We start from the raw sequence: 19353 nt of genomic DNA on the forward strand, positions 1-19353 counted from the left end.
GAGATAATAGAACAGTCGCTGCTTTAGTGCTGTAAACACTTGTCACATCTCCTTAGAAAGATTTAGCAACTCTAATTTCTAAGTCGTTAATGGCTTTGTCGAAGAGCTGTACTTCTCTGGGCTTGCCTTTCTTTTTCAGTATAGACAGTTCTGAGAGTTTTGAGGTTTTTCCTCATTAAATTGTTAAGAGTTTTATCCCAAGTTGGTGGAAAGCCTGTCTCTTATTTGTTGCTATAGCTAATAGTTTCAAACTGCATGTATTGCATTTGAGATAGACGTGGATGGAGAAATTTCAAAAGTGTTATATTCCATTACAGTGTGAAATTCTATGAAGACTAAAGCACAGTGAAAAATTGCATTGTATTCCTCATCATTTAGTTTCAAGAAAGAAAGAGCTCACAAAAATGTCAAAACTCAGTAAACTCCATAGTAAATATAATGAGCTTTTGGCTTTGGTACTGCTAGCATCACTGGCAGATGGAAATGTTGTTTAAAACCTTTATAGATTATTTCTCCTATTTTCTAGTTAGAATTTTTTCAAGAATGGTTAATACACCTGGACAGTTTGTTGTTAATTCCACACTGTCATATAGCTTAAATAGACATTCACAGTATTTAGCTCTCTAATGTACTTCAGACATCAATCATAAACCTTTTCAGGCTGCAGTCTGCTAGGCTGAACCTAAGTTCATTTAGTTTTCTTGTGGAAGATAAGCTCTGCCTTTCCCATTCATCTTAGTAATGATTTTCTCTGCTTGATCCAGTTTGCGTTCATTTTTCTTGAATGGGGGTTGCTGAGGCTGTGCATAACACTGTGACAGGAGTGATTCCAGTATCCTGTACAGTCACAAAATAGAAATATTTCACCTGCTGTCCCCTAAGCTTGAATCACAGACTCACTGAATTGTTGAAATGGGAAGAGTCATCTAGAGAAATTATACTCCAACCCCCCTGCTCAAAGCAGGGTCAGAATATCAGTCAGTTGAATATCAGTCAGGTCAGTATGTCAGCTTAATACTCTGTTGTGGTCCAAAAAAAAAAAATTAAAAAAAAAATTGGATATTGAGAAAAACTGGGAAAATATAAACAAAACAGCACACATTATAATGTCACTGCATGTTGTGCACTTTAATCCATAACACTGCATATAAAGTTGTGGTTCTGTGCCTCAGAGGAAATGCAGAACTCCAGAAGGTGGAAAATCATGGCAACAGCATGCCAAATCGAAGGAATGAAACTGCTTCCTCTTGGAGGATGAATGAAGAGTAGGACTTCTTAGCCTGTAAAGGAATGATACTCATCAGAGTGGCATGGAAAAAGTGAGGAGGAGATCGCTCACTGTCTCTTCCAACAAGATCTGGGGCATGAAATGAAAGCAGCAGCAGGCAGGTTCAGAAAAGCAAAAGCAGATGCTCTCTTAAACCCATGAGATTCAGCTGTGGAACTCTCTGCCACAGGATTCTGGGAATAACAAAAGTGTTCATGAGTTCAAAAAGCAACTGGACAAATTTATGAAAGAAGCAGCAATTAACAGGTCTTTAAGAGACACAGTCTCTGTTTTAGGAGTCTGAAAGAGTATTCTGGGGAAATATGATTCCCCTGCTAGCCTTGTTCTTTGCTCTCTGTGTGTGATAGTGTGTGCAGCTTTAAAAAGTTTTTGTTTTTAATGCAGAATGGAGTTAAATGTCAAAATTACATTTTTATGTAATGCAAGAGTATAATGGGCCTGCTACTTGTTCTTTTTCACTGTTGTTATTTTATTGAGTTAATAAGGGTACTTCTAATTTACATCAGGGGAAAAGAAAGAGACTGCTGTCATTAATTTTATTAATTGCACAAGCGGTCAGACATACCTCTGGTCACCCAGTCTTTTCAAAGGAAGAGTTAACTCAGACCATGCTCTGAGACCGGACAGGAGTGCTGGCGTGCTCATTCACACTGCAATAGCTCCTAATCACAGCCATTTTCCTACTAGTAACTTGATAGCTAACCTCACGGAAATGATATTTTCAGAAAATCCTTATGCCTTTCACTTGTAAATATAGTGGAGTAATGTCTTCAGCTCTAACCTCTTGATAATCTTGTGGGAGAGAATAGCATTTTTTTGACTAAAACCAGTATAATACAGTCTGATCCTCCTGCTCTTTCTCAAAGAAATGTCCTACTCAACTGTATTTACAATTATCAAGCTAAGTAAATACCTACTTCTGTTTAAAGACAGCTATTCTAAAAGCTTGCCTTTAAAGCTAATGGGAATATTTTTTTATTTTATTTTTTTAAAAAAACCCCAAACACTAAACAGTGAAAATTCCCAAAATGTTCAGTCAAAACTTTTTGTTTTAAAACCTCAAGTTTTGAATTTAGAAATGCTTCCAGGGTACCTTTTTTCTGCTATTGCTTTCTTAGAGTTATGCCTCAGTTTTCCTCTCATGGAAGTACAAGACTGTCAAACTACAGCTCTGATCCAGAACCATAATAAAACTTAAATCCCTCTGTGTATTTCTCAGTGATAAGTTTTGGGTTTTTTTTTAAAATGAATCAGCGTTTTTCCAAGGGAAGCCAATACTTCATGGAATTTTTTTTTCTTTAGTAGGAAAAAAAGTACTCCTTTGAAAACCAGATGCAGCCATCCACTTTATGGAAGGATGGAGGAAAGAAATCTTTTGCTTCCGTTCTAGATATTTTAATGTCACCCTTTGACTTAGGCAGATTCGTTCTTACCAAGTGAATTTTGGGTCCAGTGTTGTTTGTGGCTCATTGGATCAGACCACCATAGTATTACATCTCACTATGAGCCGGGGTCTGTTCCTTAATTCCTGTTTTCACTGTTTTCTGTTAACCTGCATCATCAATGGAAATTGTCCGGAGCCAGCCCAGCAACTTCTCCCAACTCATCTTGCTTGTTTCCTGCCGAGGGTCTTATAATAATGGCTTTTCACTGTTTGCCTGTTCCAGCAATTATTTCCTGGTTTCCAGCCAAACAGTGATTCACACAGCATATAAAGGTTTCATTCCATTTCTGTTTTCAGTTTCCAACTTTCTGGTGTTTTCCTGCAATTTCACTTCCAGAAGACATACAACCTTTTCTCTTCCCTTATAACCTCCTACTTCATTCAGTTTACTGTCATTTGTCTACTTCTCCACCTCTTTCTTTCATGCTGTTAGAACAGAGCTTTGCTGGAGAATTTAGAGGCTGCAGCAGCTTGCATTTAGTTCTTCTTCACTTTTGAAGATTTTTCACATTTATCATGGAGTTTTAAGTTTCCCATGTTCTCTTCTGTATGGAAAAGAGTTTTTCCCTCCAGAGAAGACATTCTGACATGGGACTGTCTTTTAATGCGTGGTCTTAACTGTGCAGAAGAACACAAAGAATAGCTCAGCTTTGCAAGATTTCTTTTATGAGGCCTGGTACCCACCAGCGAAGGTTGGAACAGGTGTTCACAAGTAACACTACTAAATACTTCTTTACTTCTTTCCCCTGGTTAAGAAAAAGGACTCACTCATATGCAAATAGCAGCAAGGTATTTTCAAGTAAAAAGCAATGAATAACGGTGCTGTTCTGTTCAGAAAATAAAATTGTTTTCTGGAGTTGATAATGAATCACAGAAGGTATCTTAATAAACACATCTGCTTTAGTGTAAGGCCAGAGCTTTAAAATGCTATGACCTTGTGTTCAGACGTAATATGTGATTTACCGGTTGCTAATTTTGTCACACTTCCTCGATGACTCAAAAATGCAGTGTCAATCTCCCTTCCACAACCTGTGAGAAACACAATATAAGTAAATGATTATAAGTGCTTATTTATACCAAGCCATCTGACATTAAATTGCAGAGTCTATGGCGGAATAGCTGAACTTGACTCATTTTGAGCCTGTAAATTATTGGAAGAGATAGGTAGAGAAACAGCATGAAAACTTTCATCTACAGTTTATATCCAGTGCTGGGGAGAAAAGGCATTTAAATAAATAAGTAAATGAAGAAGAAACAGTAGTTTATATTCCTGTATTGATAGGGAATGGCTGTAATTCTTCACGACACTTGTTGCAATTTTGTTTTTCACCAAACACAATATTTTTGTATTTTGTATTTTTTTTTTACCGTTGGAGGTTTAAATTCCACATACAAATGAAAATGGAAGAGGAAGGAGAGAGGGAAAACTAGAATTTATCTATGAAAATAATTTTATATTTGTGTATCTGCTGTCCAAATGTGCACTGATCTGTAGACCAAGCACAAGGACTTGGTTATAATTGATGTTCTAGACTTCTAGTTGGATTTCCACACTTCCATAAGCACAAGATTTTTTTAAGAAGCCAGGTATCTTCCTGGAGACATATATAAAGGAGAATTTGTATACTCTCTGAAAGTTTTTGGATTACAATTTTTAAAATCCTCTTCAAAAGGTTTTTTATGTAGACTCCCATATCAGTCTGCATGAATGATTGTGTGTGGTTGTTGCACGCATATTAAACTGGAGTCTCTTTGAGTAGTGGTACCCCTAACGGCTGCATTCCTTTAGCTTTTTTCACCTCCAGTGTAGTTGTAATATGTGATAATTTTTCACCCCCTTGTCTAATAAATATACAGTATGCATGTACAAATACATAGCCAGTTGTATGAATTACAGTTCATGACTCTCTGTTCCAGTCTTGGAGAGACAGAATTCATAGCGAAATCCAGACCCCCAGGACCCAGAAGTTACCCATCGTGTTACTGGGCTTTCCTGCTGTGTCATCGGGAGAAAGTAAATAACAGAATGTTGCTCTGCCCATCACCTTTTCTTGAAACTAGGAATTCTTAAAGCCAGAATCTTGTTTTGGGGAATTGCCACATCTCTGTGATTTCACAGACATCTGGAGTGATTTCTTTCCCCCACCTTCAGAAATTTTGGTAGTGGCACTGGCTTTCAGTGGACCTTCATTGCTGCCCCGCTGAGTTTTGAGGGGAGGAAGAAGCATCACTAAAAAGTGGGTCCAGATGAGCACTGTGTCTTCCGAGTGAGGGGGTCACAGCTTTGAGTCTTACTTACCAAAGCTCAGTATTGAGGCCTGCTCTGGTACTCCAGCATTAATTAAAGACATCTACACCACCCCCACCCCTACACCACCCCCTACACCAGCTGTTGGATCAGTGTCCCTCCCTGTCCCATCTCATGTAATGACTCACCTCAGTTCTCATAGCTGTAGTCAGATTGCATCGCTGGATGTGTGAGAATCAGATACTGCAACACGTAGGCTGATTGATAACAGAAATTAGACCTATTTTACCTACAGTAGCTAGGTAACCAATAACGAAACCTGGTAGTAACTTTGGCCCTTTTGCGATAACTTAGTTCTTTGCAGTAAATATTTTTCTGTGTAGTAACTTCAGTAAAATATTTAAATTGCTGTCCACTTCTTGCTTTCTTACCACCTTTGGAAGCTGTGATCCTGATATCTGAAGAAGAGTACCATAAATCAGCAGTCACTTCCATCATACTTTTGTTTAAATGCATATTGGAAATATTGGATATTTATGTTCAGCACCAAAACCCCATCAGTTATACTACACGTGGTGTAGTGGCATTCCTGGGTTATTTTGTGGAAGTTGGCTGCCATTCTGTGATCACTGCAAAGCAGATTACATATAGTTCCTATAGCTGGGCTTTATCTAGTGACTTTACTGTTAATATCAATAATAATGAGTTTATATTAATTTTGCCTTCACTTCTTGAACTAGCAGTTAGTAGTAGTAGTTAGTTCAAAATGCGAATCCTAAGTTGGCTTTCATAACCCCTTGCTGCTTGTCACGGTATTTTCATAGTATCTTCCCCCCTGCCATTTGAGACTCTTTGGGTCAGTCCCCTTATGATGCTCATATGCCAGAGAAAAGCATCCTATAAATGGTCTTGAGGCAGGGATGGAGCTGATTAAACAACGATTAACAACCTGATCAAAGAGGTTGGAGAAGATTTTAAATACTCTCATCAAATATACAGCCATTATCATGAAAGGGAGCAAGCACAGAGGAAATGTGTCATTTCTCATCTGCTATATATTTTTCCAAAGTCTCACAGTCCAACATAAGCCCAGTGAATTCCAATCAGCAGGTACACTTTTCTCACTCTTTGAGAAGATATTTGTTGTGAAGTTGCCTAAAATGCAAAGCAATGGTGATAGAATAATGCTGTAACGGAAGATCAAACTCATTCTTTCTGCTACATTAGTCTAATTTTTGTAATGCCCTCCCATGAGCATATAAGATCCTTGATGCATGGAGCAATGCTGGCATAAGTTATTAGCTCTCTGCCCCAATTTGTTTGTTCATCCTGGATAGTCAAAAATGCGTTTGCTTCAGACTAAAGTCTCTGCTTTCCAATTAGGTAACATAAACTATTTTCTGTTTGCCTGGTTTTTTCTGTGAGAATATTTGAGGGAAGAAGCTAAATTATTTGGACATTTTAAATTATCTTTTCAAGAATACCGAGCTGCCTACATCAGCACGAAATTGTTGAGATTGCTTGTTTGTGATAGCAAACCAGTTAGTGAAAGACTTGGAGCATAAACTTGGTGATAGATATTTCCAAAACTATGGTGATCAGTATTTACTGTTAAGTCTGGCAATGTGTTATAACTTAATGATGACTCAATTTTTCCCTACAAATTCATTCATCAGAATGTCCAAATTAGATTATACTGAGTCCAGGCTTTTGCTTTAACAGACTGTGCAAATCCCTGTGGAAAAATGCTATGAAATTTAATAGGAGCAAGAATAGTATGATTCTACAAGAATTTAATAAAGTCCCATGGAAACTTTAAAAATTACCCCTAGAACTGAACAGTAAATGATACCTTAGATAGGCTTTTGATACAGCTCATAAAATTGTACAGCAGTGATATAACTTTCTAGAAAATGATGTAGGATGATTTTTTTGGGGAAAAAAAACCCCTCTCAAAGCATAAAAAGACTATAATTTTTTAATTTTCAAAAGAATGTTTCCATACAGGAATATTTGAGTCTAACCTACCATTAAGATGTCAGATCTATAATGGAAAAAACCCAGGTAGAATACAGTGTCTTACAGTCTGCGTCAGTTATTTTTACATTCCAAGCATTGCCATTTAGTTTAAAATGGGTGCCACACCTTGTGGCCAGCTTGAAGCGTTGAACTAACTGCTGGCTTCAGCTGAGCCCTCAGAAAAAAATTCTGATGCTTATCAGTTCTGTTTGAGATATTTCCCTGTATGCAGGAAGGCTCCATTACCCAGCCCATCCTTTACATACGATGGGGACAATTAAGTTAGAAGTTGTCCAAGGGGTAAGATTTCAGCAGGAAAAGAAAGAAGGAGCTGCACTCTGAGGAGATTACTTACCTAGAAAGGATCTGCTCCAAAGAAAGATGGAAAAACATTTGCACCTTCCTTTGCTGGGGGAGTTTATAGTGCAGACTACACCAGCAGAAGGTTTAGTCATCAGTGTCATTCTGTGATTCTGTTCCACCCCTCGGCTGAAATCTAGTACAGTAAAGAATCACTTCTCTCTAGTTGAGCCTATATTGCACATTGTGATATGAGAAGCACTGAAGACATGAATAAGAAAGCAAAACAAAAAACTTTCTATTGCCTGGTGGAGCTGGGATGAATCACACAGCTGGGTGTGGAAAACTGCCTCCGACCTTACACCCAAGCACAATTTCTGATGAACTGAGAAGCTCTGAGAAGTTGTTTTTGTAAGTGAATTACAGAGTTTGATCATCCAAAACACTTTCAAAACATAAAGAGTAATTTTGAACTTGACTTCTAAAATCTTGCTTTCAGTGTTTGATGGCAATGATTGTTAACATGGTTTTGGGGTTTGACTTAAGACGTCTTTTTGGCATTACAGGAATCATAAATGTGTTGATTTTTTTTTAGCCTCATCGCTTGAGTTTTGTGTACAAAAATTGCTCATATGAGATGAATTTTGCCATCATGTTTTTAGCTGGCAAGATGATCACACTGTGTTTAGAATGTGAATTTTATTTCCCATTTCATTCCATATCCCTACTTTGAAAGGTGTTTGAACAACTCTTCCTGAACTCCTTTTTGCATAACCCTAATCACCTTTTCCTTTCCCTTGGTATGATTTGTGGATTTTTCCACTCTTTCTCTGAACAGTTTGGATTCTAAGGACGTGTTAGTGCATTTTAATTTGCCCCTGTTATTTTTGTACTGGACTACTTCAATAGGGCTGTGGTTTTTTGGTTTTTAAATAACAGCTACTTCTATTGTTAATATTCAGAGAAGATGGTTTGACCTATAAGCTTGACTTTTGTGATCGTTTCTGGAAACTTGTGAGCCATCTGCTAGGTATTTTAAAGAAAAATAGATGTCCATAAAACTTATGGAGGCATCACTGATGTGTGCAATTCTGTTCTTTAACTTTTCGCCCTTAAAACCAAACGATTCAATATTCTGTATTTCTTAAACAAGAAGCTATACCTGCACTTAAAATTTAACTTAAAGCAAATGCGGCAAAAATTCATAAGATTCATTATGAAAACAGAAGGTGTTCTGATAAAATCACTGTGTTGCCAAACGGAATGTGATTGAGTTACTTTAAGAAAAGTCAGCCTTTGGTACGGTTGGTTTTAAAGGGTAGCTCTTACTTTGCAGACTCTAGTAGCAATAAAAGCTGTTCTCATCTGATTTGCCTGATGCTTTTATACTTTGGAGAACGTTACACCGTAACCACGGTTTATGCAGTAATTGCCTTCCTTGGGATACTCCCAGTATATGAAGCACATTGCTCACAAATAAGGGTTTTCACATGCTGAGAGGAAATTGGCAAATAGTTTGAATACATAATAGGAACTATACTAAGGTTTCCATTAACTACTCCAGTAGAAAAATGTTGCACTGGTCAAATATTTTGCTATTAAAGAGCTGGCTAACAACAAGGAATGTGATTCTGTTAGATATGCCATCTATTTATAACCGATAAAAAAATGAGATGCCTGCTCAAAACCAAGCGTAGGGGATGGCATTTGCCAAAAATATTGATTTTGGTTTAATTTTCCCCATCTAAGTCAATGGTAGAATACACAGTGACTTCAGTGTTAGCAGGATGCATCCAAACACGGAATTCCTTCAAAAGAGTTGCCAGGAGAAAATGTTAACTCTCCCAAAATACGCAGCCAGTCTAAAATTACTTTTAATATTAGACTAACTTTCTAAGGGAAGTTATTCAGCTTAAGAAAAATCATATCTTCTGTAGATAATCTATTAATTATAAAAGGTGAAAATAAATCTAAATTGTAGAAAATATCACTAGCAGGTTAGTGTAAGTAAAGCACTTGAGAAAAGTGGTGAAGTAATCAAGTTCTTACACATACTGAGGATAATATTGTTGGCATTTCTATAAATGTGGTACAAATTAATATTTAATTATGCATGACCTATCCTTTTATCTTAACTTTGCTGCAGTCCTGCTGCTTGGGACTAGAAAAGGAACCTCAGTGGAGGAAGTAAAGGAGGCTCTTTCATACTTACTCTCCAGCAAAGCCCAATGCCCTCAGATAAATGCCGTCAGCATTTATGAAACATGTGAAAATGAGTCTCCTTGTTAACTGATATCTGGCACAATTCTTGGAATGGATTCTGATATTCTGGTCTGTATGTTCCATTATACAAGGGCATGGGGTTTGGCCACAGCCAGCTAGCAGAGAAATCCTTTACTGTAGGAGGACTCCTGCTGGGCTTCAAGGCTGGACCTCAGCCCAGGAGCTCTATCCTTACTAATGTCTGCTCTGTCTTCTGCACCAAGCTGAGCTCTAATGAAGGAGAGAATCTGTTTCTGTCTAATGGTTTCCTTAATGTGTTGCTAGGTCTCCAATACGGTTGCAAATCTATAAAAAGAGAAAAGCAGGATTCAGAACAGTGTGTCTCCTGTGACCTTCTTTCTTTGTCCAGTTGTATTAAATATCTTATCCAGAATTCCAATGCCAAGGTTAAAATAATTTCTTCTTGAACTAGTTTGCTGTGATGAAGTAGAATTGTTCAGGAGACAGATTGCTCTGAGAGCAGAAGATTATTAAGTGCAATTCACTTTGTTAAACTGAGCATTATACATTGCTGAATTGAGCCTTTCTCAGTGCTGATGGTCATTCTTCTAGTTGCATAGTCAACCGAGGGGAGTGGAACCAAATTCCCTGCTTGGATCTGAACGTCATACCAGTTCCTGACATCTGAGCTCCTAATGATGATTTATTAAGAACTGGGCATGAAGCCCAGATCTGTAAAGGAACCAGAATTCAGTGTCCCCACTGGAATCATGACAATTCATGTCAGACCATGTAGCAGTTGTGGATCCCAGGGTGTCAGCCCGCTGGGCTATGTGACAGCAATGCTTAATCACATCATGACCACCTCTGGCTATGCCAGGTGGCATGGCAGTGAAGGCCTATACCAACAGCCTGTTGCTTGGGTGTATGGTGCCCTGACTGGGTGCACTGCCATGGCCACCCTCCTGCTCCCGAATCCCCTATATCAAATGTGGCTGATAACTAAAAAAGGATCTAGCCGTTTGTGGCTGAATTATGGGGTCCTGGAGCAGGAAAGGGGCAGTGACACTGACCTGAGAGTGCACGTAGTAGTGAGATTGCAACAAGGAAGCATGAGACAGAGCCCCAAAGGTGAACTTTATATTCAGTGATATCTAAAAGTCATGTAACAAGACTAGTTTCCACTGTTTGTACTAACGATGGAAATGTTTGTCTAAATATTTAATTTTGGCAGCTTTCTGGAAAAGTGAGAGAGATTGCTAAATTCTATTGCATTATCTGGTAATAATATTGATGTCCAGTCAGCTTGTCAGTCGTCTTCTGGGTAAGCTGAAGCAACATGGTGTGTTTTGGAGAATTTTTTGGATTGTAGTTAAATGTAAACAGCAAGGTAGGATGGTTTTCGAAATATTCCTCAGTTAGATACCTAGCAGCTCATAGAACTAGGGAGTCATTGTCTCCATTAGTTATTAAATACTCAGTTACTGTATTTTAAAAAACAGATAAAAATTCCTTCCTTCAATGGTATAATGCTGTTCACCTAGGTTCTCTGGAACTTATTCCATTACTGGACAGTACCAGTAATGTGAATCTTCCAACCTGTATTAAGCTATCAGTTTTTCCAGTTAAACATGCTTTAAAATTTCTGAATGGACTATTAACATGTATTTGGAGAGCGAAAAACACAAAGCTTACCTTAATATCCTTTATTAGAAAGAAATACCGGCGTTCATTTAGGCCTAGAGTTGACAGAATGTGATGACTCCATTTGAAGGAGCCTGTCTCATAATTTATCCCAGTACAAGATGTATCCATTTGCAGGGCTATTTGCTGTTGCAAATATTAGCCTACAAGAATTTGGCAGCACAGTGAGACCCTTCAGCTGACTGATGCAGGACTAATATCCTGCACTGAACATATGGAGAACATAATGTATTTGAGGTATCTCATGGCTTTTGCCATCTTTTAACTTCATCAGCTTTTAATATAATGAAATATTTTCCAGAATGCCAGAAAATGTCTGTATGGACAAAGCTTGCTAACGTTTCTGAATGCCTGCCTTCTTTTCGGGTTATATATCAGTTCTTCTGGAAGACTGGCTATTCGAAGTCTGGGCCATTCAGATTTAAAAATTTACGGAATAACTTCAGTATAATCATGTACTAAGTATCCAGAAGCTGAGAAAAAATCAGATTAAATGTTAGAGGTATTTTCTTTTCCTACCACAGGGCCAGTTCTGCCCTTTATGTGAAATGAAGGTGACCTCTATGCAGCTGCAGAGGAATTTGACCTTCAAACAGTATTTTCTCAGCAATGACTAGGCACCTTCTTTTGTTTTTAATACAGTCATATATAATTATCACCTTAATTAAAAGGAAAACTGTAAGCACTTGGTCTTCTGCTTAAATTTCAGGGCCCTCTTGTTCCTTGGTTTATTGAATGAAGGTACTGTGTTTTCTTTCATACTGCAGTATACTTTACTTAGTAACCCTTCCCGTTCCTTCAGACTGGAATTACTCATCACAGTCAGAATTAGGGCTCACTCGTCAGTAAACATGGATTTTATAAAATCATTACACTTCCTCTAGATATGATTGCATACTTCTTTCTTAAGGAAGAATTGGCCTCAAAGTCCATCTATAGAAACTGTTTTAATCATAATCTGTTACTGACAGCAATACAAAAAACAACATTTAACATGGTTGTAAAAGTCCCAGGACTGAAGTGCCGTAAGTGAGAAACAAATAGTCTTAATAAAGGTTAGTGGTGATGCCTACAGAAAAGATACCAAACCGGGCGGTACTTTTGCTATCAGAAATTACGAGCTTTTCTTGTAGAAAATTCGTTTAACCAGACCTTTCTCTCTGTTGCCCTTGTGAGATTAAAACGTGGTAAATGGACTGAAGTTTAAAGATTATCTAACAGGCGTAGGCTAAATTTTTGAAGCTTAGCAAGTAAAAAATCGAGGGTGAGTTGTATTGACACTACTAACAACGACAGTTTGGTCATTAGTTGCTAAAGAAACTATAATTTAATATTTCAATTTCTGCACAAGAAACTTAAGGAGTTTCCTGCATTCTTAAATGCAGGTTCCTGTATTAATTTTCAGATCCACTCTCCTCTTTTACAAAATGCTGTCCTCCTCCTACACGATTTAGTTGTTTCACAATTGTATCGCACAGCAGACAGATTCCTGTAAATTGGCAAATAATGCAGGTCTTTGGTGTAATTTAGGAGGCAGTCTTGAAGTCTGAACTTCCAGCCCCTGTGAAAATTTGACTTTTTGTGGATGGAAATTGTTTGTGGACTTTTCCCTTATTTGGCAACACAATGATCAAGCAGATTGTGTTATGAAAACAGCAACCTTAGAAGTAGTTTACTTCACCCATTTAATTGCATTTCTTGAAACATATTTGTGGGGAAAATCTGCATTTGGGGCTTTGAATAGGTAAAGATTAAAATCGTGCAGAACGATCATATATTTCCCATACTTTTTTTTTGAGCAGAGATGTATCAGAAATGTCAACACTTGGAATCAGACGTGAATGTACGTCCTTTTCTGACCAGGAGTGGAGTCATGGTCTCTGCCAGGTGGAGAGCCTGTATCAGTGGTAGACTTCCCTTCCTCTGCACCACGCTGACTCAGCCGTGCGGGCTGGTGTGCTGGAGGAAGCATGCAGAGCCAGCGGCATGACCCAGCCTTCTATAATTAGATCCTGATGTAAACGATGGAGCTAAGCCGTAACTACTCAACTTTCATAAAACTGCTTTTGTCATTGCTTGATGCATGCTGGTCTATTGAGCAAGCAGGTATCAAAGCTAATCCTAAAAATGCATTGTTATTTTTACAGTGACCTTTCTAAATAACCTGAAAGTGGTGTCATTTGGATCAAATCAGAGCTGTTGGTAGTTCATTAGGCTCATGTCACTGTGCATTTGCCTCCAAAACATTTAATCAAATATCCACAGTACTCATTTAATGCACTTAATCTAACATGAGACTATCTTCTTTCCCATTTAAAATAAAATCATAATATGTTTTGGCTTTGGCATGGAAAAAAAAGAAAGGAAATGTTTAGCTATTTTGATTTTTTAAAGGGTTGAAATGACAAGGTCTGTCTTCATCAGAATGGAAAAATCACTGTTTAGTTGTCACTTAAAGTTTATCCTTTAAACTTTAAATATCCCAGGGTTACTTTATCTGATGCTGTAGTTATTTTCAAATTACTTTTGGGGAGTTGAAAAGCATGTAGTAAAAACATGTATTAGTTACAGAAATAACTTAAGATTAATGGTATTCTGAAAAAAACCCAAGCTATCCTGCCCTTGAAAGCAGTTTGATAATTAAACTGAACAATTTAAAAAGTAAAAAAAGCAAAGCAATTCAGAAAGGAAGTAATTTGTATAGCTAGAAAATATTTAAATAGAACAGGACTATTTCCTGCAGTGTAGGATTCTTTACAGAGTGTTTCAAACAGTTGAACTCACAACAGGAAGTAATTTGCTGTTGAAAATAAGATCACATGAAACTCACTGCCTATAGTGATAAAAGGGAAGTACTTCACTTGGTAAAACTGCTGGTTAATGTGAAGGCATCAGAGCAGTTTAATGACACTGTGTGTTTTAAATTAGTTTGGAATGTTAGAAATGGGAATAGAGAAGACATGACAATCACATGTAGCAAGCATTAAATGAAAACGGGTCCCACCGGACAACAGATTACATGAAATGGCTGTTGGAAAACATCAAAATCTTTATCATGGGTGCCTGGAAGTGTGAAACCAATTAAAAAGGGATGTTTTAGATCTCTGCACTGTCACACACAGAGAAATAATTGATGACAGTGAATAAAATTCTTTCTAAATTCCTATGTAGGCCAAGATGTAAGTAGGGACCTGTAAGGCAAAAATTAAGTACCTTGAAAACCAATTTGCATATTTCCTCTAAAGTGCCCACAGGAAGGATGAAGTTTGACGATATCTGATTATGCACTTGGAGACAGTAAACCATGATACTTTTCATTCTGAAGTATCACCCTTTCAGCTAGCAAGAAGGCTATCTTTTTCAGAGTTTGAGGAAAAAAGTCAATTCTTAGTATTAAACAGTGCAGAAGGATTAAAAATTTTAGGGAGTTGATGCACAAAGTAGCTCCTATCAGCCGTATCAGCTACTACTACCTGTGTCCAATTTACTAAAGACTTTGGTAAGATAGAGTATTTTTATATATCTCTTTATATTTGAGTTTGTGCCCATTTTCTGTTTTTTTTTTTTTACCACATTGTCACCCTTGAAGAGCCTCTGAGACTTCGAAGACCGAAGCTGCCGCTTCACCCACCATCCTTATATTCTTAAAATACTTAAGGCAAGACTGCCACTTTTCCAAAGCAATCTCTTGTCTTAGGGCCTAGTGCCAAAATTAAGAGGAATCGTTCACTTGTCTTTGGTAGCCCTTGCATCTAGTTTTAGCAACGTTAGATCTGTTGAGTACATCTTTTTAAGGAAAACTTCTTAGGAAGTATTTACTCTTACTCATTCCTTCTCTGGGACTGCGAGGCAGCATGCACTCTATTTGGATGGTAGCTTGGCTGTTCAGTAGCAATATGGTCATTGCTCTAATGTGCACTTAATTCACAAACGTGGTAGTGTGGCGTATTCCTGACACATGCACCTGTGCTAACATACCCTTTTTAGTCTATAATGAAAGAAATTTAGTTCTATGCTTCAGTGTTAAATTATTATAATCTGAATTTTAATTAAATCTTTGCTATATAAACACGGCAAATTAATGCTCTCGGTAATAAAATAGTATTTTAAGTAAGTCACTGGAAAGATGTTATAATAGTTGAGATCAAATGTATTTACAGTCATTTTAGGGGGAGAAATGATCTTGTTGCTGGGTATAACACAGTGGCATGATTTATCAGGTTTTCTGTACTATGTCCAACTATGCCCATACATATGTAAAAACAATTTGCATTTCTAAATTAGTCACAAGTGCTTTCTCAATGGAAGTGTTGTTGCTTAGTGTCATGTGTCTCATTTTGCAGGGAGTCACACAGCGTATTCCTTCCCCTCACCGAGATCAGTTGGACTTGGGTAATGATGTCAGTTGGAATTACTTGACCCTGTATTTGTACAGGGTGTAATGACTGGAGGGAGGTTCATCTGCTTTCTTGGGATGTTGCAGTGTAAATGTCCCGCATACCTGGTGCAGTGCAGGATTGCACTGCTAGGAACTGTGGCTGCTCTAAAAGATGAGTAGTCCACAATATAAGTTGCCTGCAGGCCAGACACGTGCAGTTTAATAAGTTTGGTTCTTTTTGTTGCTTTGCTTCAGAATCACAAAGCAACAGGATTGGATTCTGCTGCTCAAATCAGCTCAAAATATGCATGATGTAATGATTTCATTGCCCAGTTCCCTGTAGAGTTGTGACTCTCATTAAGGTGAAGATTACCAGTAGAGTGAAACTGGTTGTTTTATTTTCTGCAACACTTAACTTGCAGTTCCTACTCAAAATCATAGTCTTCCAAACACCCTCCTTTAATCACAACATGCCATATTGACATAAGTTATTTACTTAGTAATACCTCAACATTTATGCATATTCATGGAAACACAGAGAAGATTATGATATAAAAGTTGCTTCAGACCCAATGCAATCACATACCCACTGATAATTTACATGTGTATTACACAACTATTTATTCAGCCTTTAAAAGGGGAAAAATCAGTTACCAAAGCAACTGCTATATTGTGTGTTACTAATGCTATTTTTAAGATAAAGAACATTGGTAAGGCACGCATCTCAGTATCTCTTAGGAACAAGTACACACTTTGCAAAGGGGAAACACACAAGGGCTATTAGAATCACCGAATTTGTAAAAAATGAAGTTCAGACCTGTTTGCTAAGTTTTTCCTTATAATTGAGTTTTATCACCATTTTTACAGCATTGTAAAATATTCTCACAAGAATTTTAGGTAATATTCAGGAAAAACCCAAAGGGAAATAATGATATGTGACAGCAAGGGGTACGTGAAATACATTTGCGTTCAGGATAAGCCTGGTAGATCAAGCAACACTTGCAATCCAGAGTGTGCAGACGAATGCGCAACATTTATATCATTACAGAAGACGACTCTATATAAATACAAGCTACTGATGATAGTTTTCTTCCTTTCTTTTCTGCTCAGCCAGTAGAACACTCCCCTACCGTTGCTTTGAGAGTTGAGAACATAATGTGCTCTCTATTCCTTGCTGCAGAGCAAATCCTTGGGATGGAAGATGTTTGCATATCACTGTTATGGGCCGAACAACTATGTTTCTGTATCATAGTGGAAAATAATAGCACATGACATAAGCTTCAGTAAATCATTTTTGTCCTGAGTGCACTTATAATCAAGTTACAGACTTTTTAAATGGCTGTTTCTACTCTTTTTGCTGGCAGTCCAAAGGACACAGAAGAATATGGTCCGTTTAGGAAGAGTTGGGCTTTATTAATCATATTTTAACTTTGTCTGTTAACAGCCTGTTCATGAATAGATTGACATTTCCTTGGTTCTAGCTGCACTTCAGAATTGTTTACAAGATAATAGTTTCCAAAAAAATCCTGGTGAATGGCTCACTATAGCCAATGCATTGTGAGTGCCTGATGTTGATCAAAGTCTTTCAGACGGGATAAGTTGAGTGATGCTATCCTGAATATTATGGTGTGTTTCAAATGCCTTTTGTAAACCTGTGGAGTTAGGAATGTGAATACAGCTTTCTGTCAGTATTAGACAAATTTATGTTTTTAGGAACCCTGGAAAACTTAATTTGAAGAATGCCTGTGTCATCACTTGTTCCTTGCAAAACCTTGTGTCTTTGGCCAGCCAAGATAAAGCAATAGTCAAACTGGAACTAGCAGAGCTACTCTGATGGTCTAAATGAAAATTCAGATGTTCTGGAACAAATATTTTCCTTATGGGGAAAAAAGGAGTTATGTACAATTTGCCCAAAGTCAGTTCTTCCTACTTGCAGGAAGGGCTGATGCACCTCTTTGAAAGACTGGACCATTCAGACTCTGGATGACTCAAGTAAATGAAGTTATCTGTGTGATTTTGTAGCTGAAGAGCAGAGCCCAAAATGAGCACCCAAGAAATGCTGAAGTGATGCAAACTAAGGACCCCCCAGCCAATGAAATTTTCTGGATTTTATTGTAAAGGAGTGTTTGCCCCGCTCTGGGTCAGATTTTCAGAGTTGTGTAAGGCAACTTGCAATGACTGAAGAGTGGCTGGGTTTTCCTACAATTCATGGTGATCTAGTCTGTTCACTTAGAGTTGATTTATGTGATATTATTAATCTATCCAATAACAACTTCAGTCATTTATGTTGCTGACTGAATAAGGCTTCAAATTGTCTTCTGTCCTATTGGATGAATAACAGCAATGTCTGAGTCCATTGCTAATCCAGTATTAGTCATTGCTCTGCTCAGGTGCAGTATCAGTGTCTTGGTTACTTGATTCAGGGGTAATCGCCTATGGATAGGTATTTTGGGAGAAGCACGAGCCATGGATCAGTGCATACATCCTCTTTGTGGCTCAGCTCTGCGCAATACAGTAGGAGAACTTTTGTCTCTGATATCAGTATCAGGATTGAAGTGCACGGCAGGCAAGTCACCCAAATCCATGCAGAGCTTTCCATTTCCTCTATAAATGGTATAAATCCTGTTGGTCTCTGATGGAAAGTAAGTCTGAAACATTTAAAGATACTTCATTGCGTTTAGTATGCCTCTGTGGTAGTGGAAATGGATAATCTGTATCAGGAATCCAGGAGTGTGTCACTTTCAACAAAGATGAAGAAGGGATAAAAGAGGTAAAAAAGGATATATCAGGTTTAATTTGCCTTTATTCTTCAACTCTGGATACTAAGGGCTTTTCCTGGCTCCCTCTGCTGGCTGTGAAGCTGGCTTAGCATTTTTTTTCCACTACGGTATTATTTTTGCTGATTAAAATAGCTATGGCAGCTTCGTGTCTATCTCAGCCTCCCACCCCCCACCATCCTGCTCTACACATTCTTCTGTGCTTAAATACACAATTGTTTTTATGACTAATTCCTTTTCTTCCTTGTAAGATTAAGGCGTGATTCATATTTTAAAATGAATCCATCCTTTTAAAAAGCAATCGGTTACTCCAAGTACGTAAACAAAGGAGCAAAAAAAGAGAAAAAACTGTGAAGTTCTTGAAATATTAAGCAGTAATTTCCAGTATGAACTGACTTTTTATCAACACTGAATTTAAATAATGAAAGAAAATAATAACAACAGCGTAGCAGCAGAAGCCTCAACCATGAAATGTTTGTATGATGCTGTATACAATGCCTCTTTTCTAGTCACCTGAGATCTGAAATGCTGCACCTGCTTTATAGTACTTAAGCAATAGTAGTGCTTTGGCCTGACATAGGGTTTCCATCTTTAGAACATTTAAGTAGAAACTGATTAAATCTGACAGTTCTCCTGTAGAGCAGGTAATAACTACCATCGCAGATATATCCCAGAACACCCCCAATTCACAGAAGGGGACGCTAATCTGTTAAGATTAAGCAAATTATCAAGTCAAATAAAAAAACAACCCTTGTTCACATATTCACTTTTAAATATGAATTCCACAATCTAGATCTAGTTTTCTACTGCATCTGCGATTGATCACGGTTATTAATACCTAGCTGATCATTAGCACACCTACAGTGATGATATGTATGCATGATTTTGGTATTTGCATGAAGAAAATAACAGACCCATTTTAAAGGGCAATTGAAAGAGCAGCTACATCGGCTGATCTCGCCTCCAGGCACC

The sequence above is a fragment of the Phalacrocorax aristotelis genome, chromosome 8 (assembly GCF_949628215.1).
Source record: "Phalacrocorax aristotelis chromosome 8, bGulAri2.1, whole genome shotgun sequence".
NCBI lineage: Eukaryota > Metazoa > Chordata > Aves > Suliformes > Phalacrocoracidae > Phalacrocorax > Phalacrocorax aristotelis.